At 35.3% G+C, this 20,339-nt stretch overlaps 1 pseudogene; it reads right to left on the minus strand.

Moving 5' to 3' along the window:
• Window positions 1-2,131: 2,131 nt before the first annotated feature.
• LOC112024943 (sulfate transporter 2.1-like) lies at window positions 2,132-10,075 on the minus strand (annotated as a pseudogene).
• Window positions 10,076-20,339: the final 10,264 nt, after the last annotated feature.

Consider the following 20,339-nt stretch of genomic DNA (forward strand, 5'->3'; position numbering starts at 1 on the left):
TCATTTTATGACAATATTACCATTAAACCTCTATTTTGAAATAAATGGTTGAATATATAGGGATATTTTGGGAGTTTTAGTAAAAAAATCATTAAATCTAATTTCATTCCCTCTCATTCCTCCCAATTTTGGGGGGAATGAAAATTTGAGGTTTTAAGGGAATAGAGAGGAATGAGTGTTCCCTTCTACTCATTCCATTCCCTCCCACTTAAACTCCCAAATAAGGGAATGAGCTGTCCATTCCTTCCATTAAAACTCTCAAAAAAGGAAAGGGATGAATATTCTAAAATTATTCTTTTCATTCCATTCTATTCCCTCCTCCCAAACGAGGCCTAAATAGGCCTCTAAGTCTATACACGTTTTTTAATAATTATTCAATCAATAAAATTCAGACTTGTCTTTCTATTTTCTAGTAAATTCCAGACCCATTTTTCTTGTGGATTCAAAGAACCCACGTGGATTCTAGGTTTTTTTTTCAGAAGCAAACGTGTTATGTTTCTTGTTTTCTAGAAGTAGGCGTGTTCTGCTTCTTGACGCTTCTGCTTCCCACATCAAATATTATGATTAAGTAAGATGTTCCTCACAGACCGTACTGCAATGCACTGGAAGGTCAGAACCAAGCTTCTATATATGACTATCTGCGACATTATCTACAGAGTGCTCTTTCTCAACTACAGAGATTTCACGTGTAAAGAGAAGGCAATATTCCAACATATATATAAGCTGACTAATAAGTTTGCCAAAGATATCCAAGACTTTGTTACCTGGTTAGAGAGTCTCCTCATTTTCTTTAATCTGATCAAATTCATGATGTAGAACTTATCGTTACATTAATAAAAATTCTCTATATTCCCATTAAAATAAAAAATAAAAATAAAAAAACATCTTACCATGACTTGGAATTAGATGACTTCAACTCCTCAATCCTCATTAGGGCTATACACGGTACTGTGCGGCTGGTTTTGGGAGGCTTTTTTACACGACACCTACAGGGGTGGTTTTCCCTTATCCCTAGCCGCACGTCATCTGTGGAGGGTTAAGAACCAGTCTACACAAGGTGCGGTGCAAGAAACCGGTTCAGTACGGTTAGTTTGGTTAATTTCTCATTTTTTCAAGCACCAAACACAATACATTTAACAACCCCAAACCACATCATGCTCATTAAAAAAAAAACCCAAATATTACAAAAAAACGAAAGAAAACTACAGACAAATTTACAATCTTTTCTCAAACATAACCTATTTCCAATCATAAAAAACCCAAACAAAAAACTAAACCAAACCCATAAAAGATCAAACAAACACCATTGAAAATAAATTATATAAACAAACTTGGTAGAAAGCATTGCATTTGTAAGGAGAAGCATCTGAACTCTGAAGTCAGAACATCATTAAAAACTGACGAAAGTTGAGGAGAGAGAGAGAAAGAGAGGAGCTGTGAAGAATAGAAGATTTTGTTGCTGGGACTGAGAGTTTGGAACAAGGAGACTGACAAGAGTGAGGGAGAGAAAGAGAGGAGATGAGTAAATAATACTAGGGTTTAAAATTAAAACGTTGTCGTTAGTGGCTTACAATTTTTTTTTTTTGGTTAATCTGATGATAAAACGACGTTGTTTTTGGGCCGGTATTAAAATTTAATATCAGACACTAAAACGACGTTGTTTTGGTGACAGATTATGTGTGTATATATATATATATTATAAAAAAAAAATCTAACTTTTTTTCTGCACTTACCCAGCGTTGTTTCCTTGTTCTTCTTCTACCTTGCTGTTCTTCTTTTACCTTGCTTTCATTTTTCCTGTCTAGCTTTCAACTTTCAGTTTTCTTCTCTTTACACTGACATATATTTAAATCATAGTGTGTGTATATATATATATATATATACTGGTGCGGTGTAGTTTCTCGTCGAAGTACAAAATAGCCACCACTCGTCGCACCGGTTGTCTTCGGTTTGCCTATATTGCTGCCGATCACCGTGCCGGATACCTGCAGTGAGGCTTGGAATCGGTCGGATCGGTTCGGTGCCAATCGGTTTTATCGGTGCTAGTCAAATCTTGAACAGGCCTAATCCTCATAAGAGACAAGCGAAGAAAAGTAAGAGCAAAACCTTCTTTTATTTTTTTTTTTGAGAATTAAACTATAGCCGTTTTAGTAATAAAAGATGCTTTCATTGCTTCTCCAATGGTCAAGAAGACCCTTTCTCCAATTTAGCTCTCAAAATTGGCTAATTGTAGTGGTAAGTGTAATTTTTACATGATTTTTATTATCCTCTTATTTATTAAAATTGTTAGTTTTCCTTTATTTCTTTTGATTTGATTTGATTTTTTTATTCATATTTATCTATTCATTTGTGCTTTGAAGGAATGAGAAGATTTCAGATTAATCTACATCTTAAACTTTCAAACAAAAGGAAATGCTGCAAATTTATATCTAAAGAGCACCATGCCCCGGCGAAGCTCTCCATCTGAAAGAAAACCCAGAAGCTGTGAAAACCGAAACAGAGGAGGCATTGAAGACCGAAGCAATCCTTGTGTGTGGGTCATTCTGTGAACGACTTGTTGCTGATTTTTTTTTTTTTTTTGGGTCTTTACAGCAACACATTTATTTAATATGTGTCCCACCAATAGCCATATGACCATTAGCATGATTAGGCCTGGCCCACAAAAGCACATGAGACCAAAGGACTTTCATTCGACTGGGGAAATCTGGAAGGTTCTTATAAATAGAGAGATTAGAAACCTGAGAAGGGGCGGCTGCATAAAAGAATTTTTCTGTGAAGCGGGCTGCCGCATAGAAAAATTTGCTTTTGGGGGTCTTTCTGAAGAGAAAGATCTGAGGACAAAAGCAAGAGTTTCATGTTGATCAACTAGTTCAGATGAAAGACATAAGTTTTATTTGTTTTCTTTTCAATTTTATTATCTACTAAATTTTATTTTCTATAGCAGTGATGTAGTCTAGCAATGAATACATAATTTATTTTCTGAGTTATTTTATTTTTTATATTTCCATGATTGAGTGTTTAATTCTTATTCTTAATGCTTATTATTATTATTATTATTTTTTATGAATTATTGTTTGATCAATTGAATTACAATGAGACTGAGAGGTGATTTGTTATTTTAGTTTTAGAATTAAACACCATTAGTTGAGCAAAAGTAGAGATGCTTTACCACGATTAGTTGTGATTTTTCAGAAAATTCAAAGTATGTAATGAGTCTTCAATTAATTAAATTCACATAGAGATATGGAATTGTTATTTGAAAATATATTTGATATTATTCGAGAGAAGATATTGAATACTTAAGGAATTTTTAATCATCAACGGGAGATTATTAGAATTTAATAATTAGGAAGAATAAATTGTGTGGGATTTGTTAGGTGAAATCAACTGCTCTAAATCCATTCTTATCATATTTTTACTACTAAATTTTATTTTCTATAGCAGTGATGTAGTCTAGCAATGAATACATAATTTATTTTCTGAGTTATTTTATTTTTTATATTTCCATGATTGAGTGTTTAATTCTTATTCTTAATGCTTATTATTATTATTATTTTTTTTTATGAATTATTGTTTGATCAATTGAATTACAATGAGACTGAGAGGTGATTTGTTATTTTAGTTTTAGAATTAAACACCATTAGTTGAGCAAAAGTAGAGATGCTTTACCACGATTAGTTGTGATTTTTCAGAAAATTCAAAGTATGTAATGAGTCTTCAATTAATTAAATTCACATAGAGATATGGAATTGTTATTTGAAAATATTTTTGATATTATTCGAGAGAAGATATTGAATACTTAAGGAATTTTTAATCATCAACGGGAGATTATTAGAATTTAATAATTAGGAAGAATAAATTGTGTGGGATTTGTTAGGTGAAATCAACTGCTCTAAATCCATTCTTATCATATTTTTACGCTGTTAGATTTTTACGCTTTGTTAATTCTTTTTATTCGTAGATTTATTTTTTATTAAATAGTTTAATTTAATTCAGATAGTAGAATGTTCCATTTATTTTCGATTTTCTAAATAGTAATTAATTTAGTGAATTTCTGTATTCAATAACATAGTTAATCCTTATGGGTTCGACATTCGTTTTCTAAAAACACTTTACTATTTGTTACGATTCTATCTGCTTGCAGATTATTTTACGTGAACATATAGCTTGTTAATCACGTGCCATCTGGGGTTGGCAATTGCTAACTAAGAGAGCAGAAAGAGATGTTCAAATTAGAACAAGTGAAAATGATTTTTCAAAAAAAAAAAAAAGGTTTTAACTGCTTTATATACCTCCGTTCCATGCGAGACCAGATTCTTATGAAGTTCCTCTAGAGAAGCTACTCCCAATTTGTCAATGTTCATCAAACCTACATGGATTTGTATTGACAAAAGAAAGTCAAAATCACCAACCTCTTGAAAGCCAAATTTTTTAAAGTACGTCCTATATATATATATATATATAAGAACTAATGCAGCATGATGGTCCATTAGTTGAATAGCTAATGCAAATTGTAATGACTGACAAACCAAAAGTTATTAAGTCCCATGAAAGGAATGGATAAGTAATAAGTTTAAATTATTTTTCAATGGGTTTTTTGTAACTTTGTAGGTTTGGATTAGTTTTTTCTTTTTTAAAAAATATATATTTATTTGTTGAATGTTTACAAAAATTAGTACCCAAAAAACCAAAACTATAATTCAGAAAATTGTACATAAACAAATAACTTAATAACTTAACGAAAAAAAAAAAAAACCAATCCAAACACTAGTTTGACACTAGTTTTTCAGTCATCATGAACCTTAATGGGAAACCAATAATCTTTGCCTTCTCGCTCAAACACTTAGTACTGGACATGTCAAGAATTACATGTTTGATTGTCCTTTCGATCTTTCCTTCCGCGTCCACCTCTTCATTTTCAGTTACCCATCCCATGATCCTTGAACAAATGCATGTAATTTACACGTTAGAAAAGAAGTAGAAAAAGATAGTTCTGCAAATACAGTTCTTTCTTAATTTGTGCATGTATACTAGCATGACTGATAGAATACCTTTCTCTAACAGAATTGGAATTTGCAAAACAAAGCCAGGCAGATTTGACTCGGATTATTAGGACCCCAGGAATCTTAACAGCCATTGGATATTGATCAACATCACAAAATGTATCAGTTCCTGGAAGTCTTCCGAGGTTCTCTATGCCTGGCTGAATCGAGACGAGAATGATCTTCAAAAATGATATTGTTACCTGCAATTGACTCAATTCTTATTGGCACATATTAGCATCTCAATGGATTTGTCAATTGTTTGCATATACGTTTTATTTTCTTAATTTTTTTAGTCCTAAGAGTAATGTTAGGGGATTAGCATAAAATAGAGCAATGTTAGGGATAATAAATACAAATTTTACTACATAAATCCTGCAAATTAATGTATTAATATTTAAGCACAAATATGAAAAAGTAATTAACAAATTTTTTTTTTTTTTAATAATTAGATGTTAGGCATGAGGGAATTATAGCTTAGATTTCTTTATTGGAAATACCAAGAGGTTTCAATTGAATTACAAAACTCTTGGCAAAGAAACCTATTTATTATATTGTAGATGTGCCAACAATTGGAATTTTATATCACATTAATTTGTAAGCTTTAAAAAAAATGGTAGTACCTTTAGCATTTTCTATTGTTAGCTTAATTATGATAAGAAGTAGTGGATCCATGTAAAATCAATGGTTCATCAATTATAGTCGCACATCTCATCCAATTGTTGCAAAACTTTCAACAAAGTGTGTGGTCGTAGAAGAATGTATGCCTAATGGGGTGAGATGTAGCAAGGTTAAACTTGGCAAGCTTTAAATCCTTTTTTTTTTTTTTTGTGTGTAACACAAAACATAAGGTAAGATGTCAAGCCTTAGAGCAATGACAAGTTCTTACCACCAAAAGCGACAAATCAATGGTGGTTTGAGTCTAGAAATCAATTTCTCTAAAAAATTGGGAGTAAGACTGCCTACTATTATCTCTCTCAAACCTTATAAAAATAAGAGTTTTGTACACTATGTAAGTCAAAACATAAGGTAATATACTTTCTTTTTTTTTTTCTTTTTAATAAGTAAGGAAGGAATCAGATCCAAAATTTTCTTATTGGGAGAATTAATGGACAATTACATTTAAGGACTCTCTGGCTAATATATGACTGGCTCATTTTACATAATTTTAAGGTTATAGTATTGTATATATATGACTGGCTCATTTTACATAATTTTAAGGTTATAGTATTGTATATATTTAGTTTAAAGGCTTTGAGCCCAAAATCCTCTTCTTATGGCCCATCAACTGACTAGTACTACAGTCAAGTATGCATACAAAGTCAAAAGGCAAAAGTGAACGTTACCGCAACTAGAAGGCCAACCTCCACACATGAGAACAATACGCCAAAGAAGGCCCCAGTGCAAGCAAGCTATTGCAGCAATCACTGCCACTGGAGTATAATACATGAGGCTTGTAAACAATTTCAACGATATCATAACAGTAGCAGCCATCACTGCATTTGACATTAAGGTTTCACCACCAGCGTTGAAATTTACTGCTGTCCGTGAGAAAGAACCTGCGCAGTTTTTGGTTAGTAAAACATTTAACTACAAGTCAATTCAATTAGATTTTTTTAAGGAAAAAGGCTTTTGAAGAGAGTCACTGGCCGTTTTTGGCTTTCTCAAATTTCATGCAAGATGAAAAGTCATCCTGCTTGTATTTTTCTAAATTAAAACATATTATTAGGAAAAATATTTGCAGAGTCAGAGAAACTTACTTACCTGTTGCAATATAGCAAGAGGTCATAGACCCTATTATGTTCATGAAGCCTAAGGATACCATTTCTTTGTTTGCATTAATGTGGTATCCTTTTAAGGATGCAAAAGATCGACCTACTGCCATTGTTTCCTAATTATCCATAAGAAGACAATTGCCACTAAGTTAGTAAACGATGCGAATAAAAATCTTCTGTCCCAACCTAATATCTTCCACTGTATGCCCTATCAACTGCAGTCTATTAGGTACGTGATATGTTGTAACTGGTGAAGTATAAAGTGAAACAATTGACAGATAATTGTAATATTCATTTGTTACTGTTGCAAATGGACTTGAAAATTGGACACCAACCGTGAGTGCAGCAACAGCAACAATGAAACCAATCTTAGCCACTCCACCGACATATGGACCATCAAACTGTAACTGACGCACCGAGCTTGGATTCAAGCCTTCTTGGACTTGTTTCACTATGTCAATACGGTGGTCTTTGGCGTTTGTCAGATAAACAACGAGAGTTGACAAAATAAATGACAGGAGAGGAGCAACGACCGACAACCAGAAGAGTTTCATGTTCCTTGTACCCTGATGGAATAAGCAACTTCATGAGAGGCAATTTGGATCGATTATGAACAATCTATGATCACTGCTAATAGCACTTACCAGAAATCTAGTAGTTAGGATGAAACTCAGGCATGAGAACCCAAGGATAAGATTAGGATAGTGCCACTATAAAACAAAGAAACACAAAGGATAAGCCAACAGCTTATTCCAGACAAAAAAGTTCCTCTAACTATAAGCAACTGCAACTCAAAAGATTATCCATATATAATTTTAATCAGATGTGTTATTTAAAATTCATGTAACTTATTTAAACAGAGTAATGAATAATATGATTTAATACACGCGGATAGTCATTGCATGAATGACTATGATCAGTAACACGAATATGACTTTACCTGGTTATTATTAAGTCCTCTAAAAACGGATATCATGACGGATATAATATCAGTATTATGGGTGAAGTTAGCGATCCCAAGTGGTCCCTTCAGCTGCTGAAGACCAATGATAATAGCAGCACCTGCCATGAACGCAACAATAGCAGCATGGGAGAGAAAATCGACAAGAAATCCCAACCTGTAAAATCGGGGTGGCAATCAAAGATTGGTAAGAGATAAAGGGAAAGAAAAACCTATCATTGATAAGAAAAAATTTTCAGTTGTGAGAACATACCAAGATCAGTAACAAGAAGGTATTAATACCCACCTGAAGATTCCAAAGGCAACTTGAAATACACCAGCAAAGAAAGTTGCAGTAAAAAGAAGCCTCTTGTAAGCCTTTAAACCAGTCCTAGGATCTGTCAGTTTTTGAATCATTGAGGATAGAAGCAGCGAATCCACAGCTACAGGTCCAATCACTATGTCCCTTGAAGTTCCCAGTGCAGCATAAATAAGAGGTGGGACAGCACTTGTATCTGATTAAAACATAGAGAAGCACTTGCATTTATAGTTTCATTCAACATAAAATCAACATGTTCACGTCTATATGTAAACATCTTGATATCACAAGTTCAATAAAGCAACTTACATAGTCCATATTGTGGTTCAAGCTTTGCCATAGGCGCATCTCCAATACTCTGCATGCAGCTCAAACTTTAGTTAAATGGAGATAATAATTGACTACTATACATCACAAGTTTTGTCCATAATTATTAGAAGCCTCTCCATTTAAAATGAATATATTTCATAGTTTAGATTTTGTCTATAATTATTAGGATCATCTCCATTTAATAAAATGTGACACTTTATATACTGTCAAATCTAAATTCACATAATTTAAAATTTAAAATTTAAAATAATGTGACACTTTATATACTGTCAAGTTTAGAATATAAAATCTTAATTGTGAAATGTACTTCTCTTCAATGAAGATCCTTTTTATGTTTTACTTGTGTTTACCTGGGAATGCAGAGGCTTGTAAGATTTAAAACAGCAATAAAATCAACTTTGAATTTTGTTATATTGTAGTTTTGAATCCAACTAAGAATTGGAAATGCTAGTTGCAACGCTGAGACCAAGCGTTTAGGCCTAAGTTGATTCATGAGAGCTGAGAACATGTTACCTTGGGGTAACACAGTTTCCCTCATGGAATATATGAGCTCATGGCATAGACTTGGGCAGGGACGAAGCTAGCTTTGGACTAGTGGGGCAATGGCCCCCCTAAATTTTTTTTTCTTCAATGAAGATCCTTTTTATGTTTTACTTGTGTTTACCTGGGAATGCAGAGGCTTGTAAGATTTAAAACAGCAATAAAATCAACTTTGAATTTTGTTATATTGTAGTTTTGAATCCAACTAAGAATTGGAAATGCTAGTTGCAACGCTGAGACCAAGCGTTTAGGCCTAAGTTGATTCATGAGAGCTGAGAACATGTTACCTTGGGGTAACACAGTTTCCCTCATGGAATATATGAGCTCATGGCATAGACTTGGGCAGGGACGAAGCTAGCTTTGGACTAGTGGGGCAATGGCCCCCCTAAATTTTTTTTAAAAATTTTTATTGTATATGTGTGTGTATTAATTTTAGCAATTTTGTTCTATAAAATTACATTTTTTTTCCTTAAACAATATCATTGATTCTTTTAAGAGTAATGCTATACTCACAAACTTTTTTACTACATTTTAACAAACTATTTTGGTAGCAAATTATTATTGGTTTGCACATGGATCCACCACTCAAATCATTTTTTTTACTTACTAGTAAATACTTATTACATCAATAATTTATACAAAAGTTTGTAGCGCTAGTATTTTTCTCGTTTTAGTGACTATAAAAAAATTTATAGATCAAAAATTTAAAACAAAATATACAAGCCCCAAAAAAATAGCTCAACAACAAAAATTACCAATAGTAAAACTTATTTTTTTTTAAAAAACACAATTAACTAATTTTATTTAAAATAAACAATCCTATCATTTAAAAAATTCTAAACGAAAATAATTTTGTTCTTACCAACACAAAAAATAAAAATAAAAATAAAAATAAAAATAAATAAATAAATAAATCTTAGCAACAAAGTAGAAGCTAGCAGAGTCAAATGTTAAAACCGTACATACAGCCAACAGTAAAGCCGCTCCCCTTAACTCAAAGCTCTGGCTCCGCTCCTAGACTTGGGGGCTCGAGACCATTCAACACCCACTTAGCCCTCTCACTTGGGCCATTCTTCTCCATGTCAAGCAGTTCATCAAATCTGCAAGGGGCCACTACTGAAACAACCATAGTCATAATTCTTTGAAGAATTTGTGAGAACCTGGAGAGATATATCTCTCTTTCTAGTGAGAAGAGTATGGTGTGGTGATAAAATGCACGGAAAATAGGTCTTTATAAGCACAAAGAAAAGGTCACTCCAATGTTTAAAATTTCTTCTAATTTCTTATCTCAACATAAACCTATTACACTCTTTAGTACTTTTTTTTTTTTTTTTTTTTGGTTGTTGACAAAGACACTCTTTAGTACTTGAATTCAATAAAGTAATTGCAGTCTTTATTGAAAGAAAGCTTTGAGAGGGCCAATTTAACTCCAAAATTATTAGTTTAAGTGAATATATGTGCTTCCATTGTATCATTAAAAAAGTCACTACAAAAAAAGAGAGCTATAGCCGCATTTGAAAAATGCAGCTATAGCCCCTAAAAACGCAACTATAGGTTATAGCTGCGTTTTTATAGCCGCGTTTCCAAACAGGGCCTATCCTATGCGACTATAGCCCCCTACAGGACCTAGAGCTGCATTTCTAAAAACGCAGCCCAAACTCAATTTATAGCTACGTTTTCTACACCCTATAGCTACGTTTTTACACACCCACAGATGCAGGACCTATAGCTGTGTTTTGTATAAAACGCGGCTATAAGTCCAACTTATAACTGCATTTTAAATGCAGCCCAAACCGGGCCTATAGCCGCGTTTTAAACAAAATGCAGCTATAAGTCCTACATCTGTGGGTGTGTAAAAACGTCGCTATAGGGGTATAAAACGCAGCTATAGAGCTGCGTTTTTTTAAACGCAGCTAGAGACCCTGACATTGGGTTTTCCTGTAGCCGTATTTTCAAAAACACGGCTATAGCAATTTTCTTTTTCTTCCTAAACACTTTCCTACCCAAAACAAAACTGTAATTCCTGCCTAAAACAAGACCTGTACACTCAGATGCAACCAATTGGAACCAACAAAACAAATTGCCTACACTTAACAATTTCCAACCAATTGCCAGCAAACAAAACAAGTTCATTGCCAAAAGATTAATTACATAAACTGTTAGGACATATGTGTTTTCACTTGTTAAGAACATATGTCACTTATTTATGTAAATTGGCTAATCTTTTGACAAAACGCACTCTACTTGTAATTGGGTAGTTCTAGGTGTTTTTAATACTTCAAGAAACAAGATTTCAAGATCAAGTGTTGAAGTCATCAAGTCTGTCCAAGAAAAACAAGCTAAAGTGCAAAATCATTAAAGCTCGACACCTGCTCGATAGCTCCTCTACACCTGCTATCTATCGAGATTCATAAAATCAGATTTTTTGATCTGATTTCTTGAGATCCGTGAATGTGTCTTTGGACCTTCTTTTCTCCTAACCCTAGACATATAAAAGAATTATTTTAAAAGCCGTCAAATTGTACACAAGTTGCAAAAGTATTAAGCAAACTATGTTCAAGCAATTTATGATCAAAGACGAAGTTCTTGACCTATTTCATCTTCTCTGAAGAAGTTGCTGTGTATTTGCACCAAAGAGTTTTGTGACCAAGCATCTTTCTGATCTTCATCATGTAGGATGAACTGAAGAACTTTGCAACCAACCTCTCTTTCTAAGTTGGTGTTTGAAGTCACATACTGGGATCCGCGCATTGGTTAGTCACATACTTGGGAGTCGTGCATCAAAATGGGGAACTGTCACTATAGATCAAGTCCAATTGGGTATTGGGGTAAGGGTTCAACTGTAGGTTGGTAAGGTATTTGGGATTCCTTTACATGTAACCGCTTGATTTGATAATAGTGGAGTTTCAGGAATGGTGACCTGAAAATCACCCGGTGGGGTTTTTGCCATTAGAATTTTCCCTATTCGTAAACAAATCACTATATCATTTAATTTCCGCTGCATATTTAGTTGTTTGGTGATTTGCTTGTACTTCCACGCAATTGCATGATAAATTGATTAACTGATAACTTGGCTAATTAATTAATTGATTTAATCACAAGGGGTCATTCAGTGTGTGGCCTATCAAGTGGTATCAGAGCAAGCACACTCTAATTAGGTTTTAATCTTTCCTGTGTTTTGATCCATTGACCCCTGTTTGTCATGGATAGAGGACAGTCGTTAATTATACCTCCTTTATTTGATAAGACTAACTATGCATACTGAAAAGTACGCATGAGAGTTTTTTTTGCAGTCCTTAGATGAAAATGTGTGGCAAGCTGTAGAGATTGGTTGGATTAAGCCAAAGGAAGCGCCGGCCGATTTGGATGAAGCCAAGATCAAGGTGGCAAACTTCAACAGCAGGGCATTGAATGCGTTGTTCAGTGCGGTCACCAATGAGAAGTTTAAGAAAATATCCTCAACAAAAACTACTAAGAAGGCATGGACCATCCTCCAGATAACCTATAAGGGCACAAAGGCTGTCAAGGATTCAAAGCTTCAGAGGCTCACAACAAACTTTGAAGAAATAAAGATAGAAGAGGATGAGTCATTTGATGAGTTCTATGCCAAGCTCAAGGACATAGTGAACTCAGCCTTCAATCTTAGGAAAACCATCCCTGAACCCAAGATTGTAAGGAAGGTGCTCAGATCTCTACCTGAGAGATTCCATGCGAAGATTACTGCTATAGAGGAATCAAAGGACATTGACAAGATTCCTTTAATTGAGCTGGTTGGAAACTTGCAGACCTACGAGATAGGATTATCTAGGATTGGTAAGTCGGGTAAAGGCAAAAGCATGGCCTTGAAGGCAAAGAGCAATGATACAGATGAGTCATCCGATGATGAAGATTCCAAAATGAAATCCTACATTATAAGGCAGTTCAAGAAGCTTATGAAGAATGCCAATGGGAGGAGCTTCGATAAGGATCACAAACAATCCAGTTCTTTCCAGTCTAAGGTGCAAGACAAAGGGAAAAAGGATGCTAAGGAAGGTGGTCAGTACACTGTTCCTGCAGGACCAAAGTGTTTTGAATGTCATGGATTCGGTCACAAGAAGCATGAATACCCAACATATCTCAAGAGCATTGGGAAGAGTAAGGCACTTGCTGCAACCTTGAGTGACACTAAGCCTGAAGATGATTCTGACAATGAGGATGACGGAATCTTAAATGCCTTCACTGCCACAGTCAATCCTACTGAAGGGATTGTTGAAGAAGAAGAAAAATTGGTGGAGTCCAAATTCAAGAAGATGAATGATCAAGATGATATCCATTCAGCCTATAAGAAGCTTAACAAGCTCTCTGAGAAGCATGAGAAATTGTATAAGTTGGCCACCAAGAAGCTCAGTGATGTGAAACTTGATCATGAAGAGTTATCCACAAAGTTTGATGAGGCAAATCAAACTATCGGAGCACTAAAGTTTGAGAACAATTTCTCGGCTGAGAAAACCAAGAAGCTTGAAGCGAAGCTGTTTCAAGTCAGAGCTCAACTGGAGAGGACTTCAAGTACAAAGCTTGATGAGATGCTCAGCATCCAAAAATCTGCTTCGAATCGAATAGGTTTAGGGTATGGGCTTTCTTCCTCTCATATTGCTTCTACTAGTGCTACTGTTTTTGTTTCTCCTGCTAATAACACCGATATTGAGAACACTGATGATAAAACTGAATTAGCTAGTGAGAACTTAGATAAGGGTAAATCTATGTTAGAAGCACCCCCTAAACTGGATAAGAAAGATGTTAAAAACCCTAGGGCTAAGAAGGTTAACTCTCAAAAGTCTAAATAAAAGAAGTAGCATCTCTGTCATCATTGTGGAGCTGCTGGTCATACTCGACTAAATTGCTATAAGTGGCTAGCCACTTAAAAGAGCAATGGCATGATAGCATCTAGAAGCCAAAATTAGCCTCAATCCTCTCTGGCTCCTCTTGGAGATCTTTTTAAAGCCCTTATGTTCGTTTCGAACTTAAACAGTTTCAATTCTTCCCCCTCATAGCCAGTTCAAGGGTTCAATCAAAAGAAATGCTCTTCCAGGGTGTGGAAGAAAAAGGACTCTAAGTGATTTTATCACTTTCTTCTATCTTCTTGTTTTTCTTGTTTGTTGCATTGCTTGTATGTTTTGCATTTATCTTTGAGTCAGTCTAGTTTTATGCTTTGTTTTGTTTAACATGTTCTTGTGTGTTTACTTTCAGTTTTGTTTATTTTATTTTTGATATAAAAAAAATTGAAAAATCAGAAAAATATAAAAACAATGTGTGTTTTGTGTACTTTGGTACTTGTGTACCTTGGATGGCCATTGAAACAAAATTTCTAAATTTTGTATCTTTTATAGCTTAGATGAGCATCTCCATGCACAATTAAGCAAGTGAGTTTTGTGGCTCTTGTTTGTAATGAGTAAAATTAAGTTATCTCTTAAACTTAACACTCATATCACTCTTTTTGTCGGGTAGGACTAAAAAATCCTAAGAGAAAGGCATAAATAACCATTTCATCACTGTTACATGCCAATCATAATATGACACATGTATGCTTTGGCATAGTAAAAGTGCAGTGTCAAAGACATCCGTATGCTTCGGCATAGCAAAAGTGCAATGTCTATACTTTACATGTTGGGTATTTCTTTTTCCTCTTCTATATGCCTATACATGATATGCTAAATAAAAGAAAATATGCAAAGAAAACAAAAAGAAAAAAGATTAAAAATGCTTTAAATATGATTGCAAGCGTGTTTTCTAGGAGATGTGGGAGTTATAGGATGTACCTCGAAGGTAATAGTCCCCATCAAACAGTTATGATTGTGTGTGAATTAAAGTTATTTTCTCATATCTCAGATCGTCATAACATGTATACACATATGCAATCTTGCGATATTTTTCACACACAACACGTAATATTCTTTGCTACTATTAATACATATGCAGGTACAATGTGATTTGGCCATCACAAGTGTTTACATGTGCTACTGTATGCTCACTAAATTGTCTTGACTTGTTTTTGAAAAATAAAATTGGTTAGACTTGTTGTGTGTGTGTGTGTGTGTGTTTCTGAGGATCCATGTGCTTAAATTTTTTTTGCTGAGAGATGATTTTGAGATCTTAATATGTTGATTGGATCATTGGTTGAGGTGTATGTTGGATTGCATTCATGTTTGTGTTTTTCACTTCTCGAAAAATTGCTTTTAACTGCTGGCTCGACACCTCCTCGACACTTTCAGCTATTGAAGACCATTTCCTCGACAGCTTCCTCGATACCTCTCGACACCTCAGCTATCGAGAATTACTGACACTCCTATTTAAGCTGCTGTCGCGATCTGAACTTCATTTTCTAGATCTCTCTCGACCTATCCGTGGCTGTTCATCTCCCTAACCTCTTTTTCTCACTCAAAATCTTCAACCCACGTGAGGCCATTCCTTGCTTCAAATCACTTGGTAAGATCTCTTTTTCCTTCTTTATTCATGCATTTCATGTTTTGAATATTAGGTTTTGGGGTTTTTGAAAATTTTTGGGGTTTTTCAAAATTAATGAGTTTTTCTTGAAATTTTGGGTTGGGTTTTCACTTAAATGTGTTCAAAATATGCATTACATATGCATTAGAATGGTATTTTCATGCATTTAGATGTGTGTTCTATGCTTGTGTGCTGGTAGGATTAGATTGGGCTGAGCCCATGATGCTTTTTACTTTGCATGTCACATGTTCATGCATTCCCTATGCATACATACTTATTGTTCAATATATTTGATATATGTGAACTGTTTTAGGACTTTTCTGATTGTCTCCTTCTCTATCTCTTTCTCATTCTGTCTCTTTCTCATTCTGTTTACGTTAGTAGTGTCTATGGCACCTAAGCGTAAATCCACTCCTGCTTGGAACCCTCTACGTTATGGAGCTTCTTCATCTTCTGATTCTGCTTCTCTTAATCTTCGGTTCCATGATGGTGATGCCTACAAGGCATTTTCAGATAACTTTTTTAGACGAGGTGTTCATTCGAAACGCCAAGTCATTTTAGCGGACTTCGCCAACACTGACCTTCCCCCTATCATTCACAGTAGGGGATGGGAGTCACTATGTGACGTCCCAGTCACATGTCCTCTCGTGCTTATTCAGGAGTTTTACTCCAACATACACGAGATCGATCGTTCAGTACCTCTCTTTTTCACTTGCGTTCGAGGTATGTGCATTCCTGTCACACCGCAGCTAGTTGCGGATGTGCTTAGAGTTCCTAGGATAAATTTTCCTGGCTATCCTTCTTGTAAACGTCTGAGGACTGTGTCCAAAGATGAGCTCATCTCTACTTTTTGTGAGTGCCCCGCTGATTGGGGTGAACATCAGTATACATCATGTAGACCTTTTTCTAAAAGTCCTAAATTCCTAAACATGGTGATGACTTTTGTACTCCATCCACTCTCTCACTACAACTCTATCACAGATCCTTGTGCTCGATTTTTGTTATCTCTTCTTGAGCATCTTTCTATAGATTTTTCTTCTCATTTCATTCTTTCTATCATTGATGTTCATTTAGATTCGGCGTCCCGTGATAAGCTCATCTTTCCTTCCACTATCACGAGGATCCTACGCCATTTTTCTATCCATTTTCTTGTATCTGACCACTTCACACACATTTGTGCCATAGATGCTGCTACCGTAAAACGTAGTGAGGCTCAGTTTAAGTCGAGACAGACAGATTCCACTCCTCCCTCCCGTTCAGCTCCATCCAGATCAGCTTCATCTACATCTGCTTATTCTTCCTCTATGGGCAATGTATCTCTCGGAGACATCATGGCGCAGCTGCAGTGCATGGATGCTCGCCTCGATACACTCTCCACTGAGTTGTATCAGGTGAATGTCCGTGTTGGTCATATTACACGATGGCAGGTGACCATGGGTGGTTTTGCTTCTGAGGCTACTCCTTCACCACCTCCTCCAGGGGCTTCTGACTCTGAAGATGATGATGATGATGGTGATGACAATGATGCTTCGGATGATGATGATGGAGATGCTAGCTCTACTGATGAGATGTCTACATGACACTCTACCATTTGTCACTCGTGACAAAAAGGGGAGTAGTTTTGGGTTATGAGAGTAGTCATCTTAGGGGGAGAGTTAGTATAAGACATTTATGATAAGAGGAGTGTTGATATTTAAGGGATGTAGTGAGGCTTTGATGTATCTTTTTCTTTTCTACTTTTAGATACATTGTTCTTGTATATGAGGTCTTGTGACCAGTTTTACATACATTGTACTTATATTCTTTATATATTGGATGTATGTTTCTTTCACCTATCTTTTCATGTGTTATTTCTTCTCTATCTTTATACACATGTTTCTTATACTTGTATACAATCTATTATTTCTGTTTCACACAAGATGTCTTGATGAGTTTTGTTTAAAGTGTTTCAGAAATACAGGTTGTCAAAGTCTACTTACCATAAACTCTTTTCTTGCAAAGTTTTTCAAGGGTTTGTGTTAGGATAGATTTTATTGTATTCAACAAATGAATATGAGTTGAGTGATTTATGACTTCTCTCATATGTTCATTTGTTTGTTGTGGTTTTGTCACGGATTGCCAAAGGGGAGAAATTGTTAGGACATATGTGTTTTCACTTATTAAGAACATATGTCACTTATTTATGTAAATTGGCTAATCCTTTGACAAAACGCACTCTACTTGTAATTGGGTAGTTCTAGGTGTTTTTAATACTTCAAGAAACAAGGTTTCAAGATCAAGTGTTGAAGTCATCAAGTCTGTCCAAGAAAAACAAGCTGAAGTGCAAAATCATTAAAGCTCGACACCTGCTCGATAGCTCCTTGACAACTACTATCTGTCGAGATTTATAAAATCAGATTTTCTGATCTGATTTCTAGGGATCCGTGAATGTGTCTTTGGGCCTTCTTTTCTCCTAACCCTAGACATATAAAAGTATTATTTTAAGAGTTATCAAATTGTACATAAGTTGCAAAAGCATTGAACAAACTTTGTTCAAGCAATTTGTGATCAAAGACGAAATTCTTGACCTAGTTCATCTTCTCTGAAGAAGTTGCTGTGTATTTGCACCAAAGGGTTTTGTGATTAAGCATCTTCCTGATCTTCATCATGTAGGATGAATTGAAGAACTTTGCAGCCGACCTCTCCTTCTAAGTTGGTGTTTGAAGTTGCATACTGGGATCCGCGTATTGATTAGTCACGTATTTGGGAGTCATGCATCAAAAGAGAGAACTGTCACTACAGATCAAGTCTAATTGGGTATTGGGGTAAGGGTTCAATTATAGGTTTGTAAGATACTTAGGATTCCTTTACTTGTAACCGCTTGATTTGATAATAGTAGAGTTTTGGGAGTGGTGACCTGAAAATCACCCGATGGGGTTTTTGCCGTTAGGGTTTTTCCCATTCGTAAACAAATCACCATGTTATTTAATTTCCGCTGCATATTTAGTTGTTTGGTGATTTGTTTGTGCTTCCACGCAATTGCATGATAAATTGATTAATTGTTAACTTGGCTAATTAATTAATTGGTTTAATCACAAATGGTCATTCAGTGTGTGGCCTATCAATAAACAAATAATTAAAAACAAGTTCCCAACAACAGATTTTTACATCACAAAATCTCAAACCCCTCAAGGATTTTTTACATCACAAAAAATTGTCAACTAGCATCATGGTGCTTTATCAGCCAATTTCCAACAAGCATCATTGTACAGCCAATTACCTGTGACAATGAGAACACCGGAAATAAGCTAACGTTTTAAGCTAAAACAATAGTTAACTAAACAAATAACCAAGTATTTTGCTCAGTCAGTCAGTCTATTAACAAGGTCAACATCCCTTAAATTTTTAGAGTCATTATCATATATGAGGCTTAGACATAGTCTTTTTGCTTGTATCCATTTAAAAGCATGGCATCTTAAAACAAGACTGAGAGTGAGACATAGTTCACTAGCTGCACTTTCAAAGGTTTAAATCTTTCCAAACTCTATACAATACGCTAGATCGGGTTATGGCAAATGAAACTGTGAAATGGGGAAAAGGGAAGAACAGATCAGAGGGAAGAAACTCAGAAAGTGGACGCTAACGAAATCGAAAAGTTTGGTTCAAGCATTTATATAGAGAGAGGATCGTTGAGAGAGAGAGAGAGAGAGAGAGAGAGAGAGCTTACCGATTGATGAGAAAGGCTAAGAGGCATGAGATTTGTGGGTATTGGGTTGAGAGCACGATAGCAAGTTTGGGATCGGGAGCTAGGTTAAGTGTTGGCTGAGAATGTTTTCCAATTTTGAGTTTTTTTCAACTGTGTTGAAATTTACAGCTTTTTTTAAGGGATAATTACACTTTACCCACCTGTGGTTTGCTTCTAATTCGATATGTCTACCCGTGGTTTCAATTTTGACACTTTGCCCACCTGTGATTCTCGCCGTTGCTATGCCATAACCCACCTCTCTACTTTCCGTTACTCTAACACAGAAAATGTAAAAAACAAAACCCCAAACAGATTAAAACACTTTCATTCAAATCTTGAACATGAAGAACATACCCAAAAATTTGACAATCACATTCTTACACGCTTCTCGTAATCACAGGAAAACGAATCTCTCAACAGTGCCCTATATAAAACCAACGAAACCACAGATCCACACACCCAGTCCAAACCCATCACCATCAGTCACCGAGTGAGTGAGTGAGTAAGAGAGAGAAAATGAAGAAGACAAGGAAGAGCTACAAGCCCAATGGAAAATCAAAGTAGAGAAAAGATCGGAAATTAGGGACGGGCATGAATGGATTGCCGAAGAAGAGGGGTCACGAAGGCAAGTTCACCTAGGTTGGCGATGGCTACTCTCAGCCTGAGATTGGGTTTGAATCTGGAGGAGCTTTTGATGTCAAGGAACCCAACTTTGAGGACCCAGATGAGACCTTCACTGTTTGATGATTATGATAATCATGTGTTTGTCTGTCTTTTATTTTTACTAGATCATAGGACTTATGAGATGTAAATATTTCGTTTGAATAAAAATATTTCCAGGCATTTTGTACAGTTCTAGTGTACTTTTAAAAAAGAAATAAGAATTGATGAAGCTATAACATAATCATATGATGCTTGGACTGTTCTAATAGGTTATTCCGTCAACACAGATTTATACTGGTTTAGATCACATGATTGCACAACATGGTTTGCTAAAATAAAATTGAAACTGTGGTAACGCTGCTATGGCCCCTTTGTATCAAAATTGAAAAAATCTGTAATTTTTCAGATTTTTGGGTATGTTCTTCATGTTTAAGATTTGAGTGAGAGTGTTTTGATTCATTTGGGGTTTTGTTTTTTATATTTTCTGTGTTAGAGTAACAGAAAGTAGAGAGGTAGGTTACGGCAC

This window comes from Quercus suber, unplaced genomic scaffold (genome assembly GCF_002906115.3).
Source record: "Quercus suber isolate HL8 unplaced genomic scaffold, Cork oak 2.0 scaffold_31, whole genome shotgun sequence".
Taxonomy (NCBI): Eukaryota; Viridiplantae; Streptophyta; class Magnoliopsida; order Fagales; family Fagaceae; genus Quercus; species Quercus suber.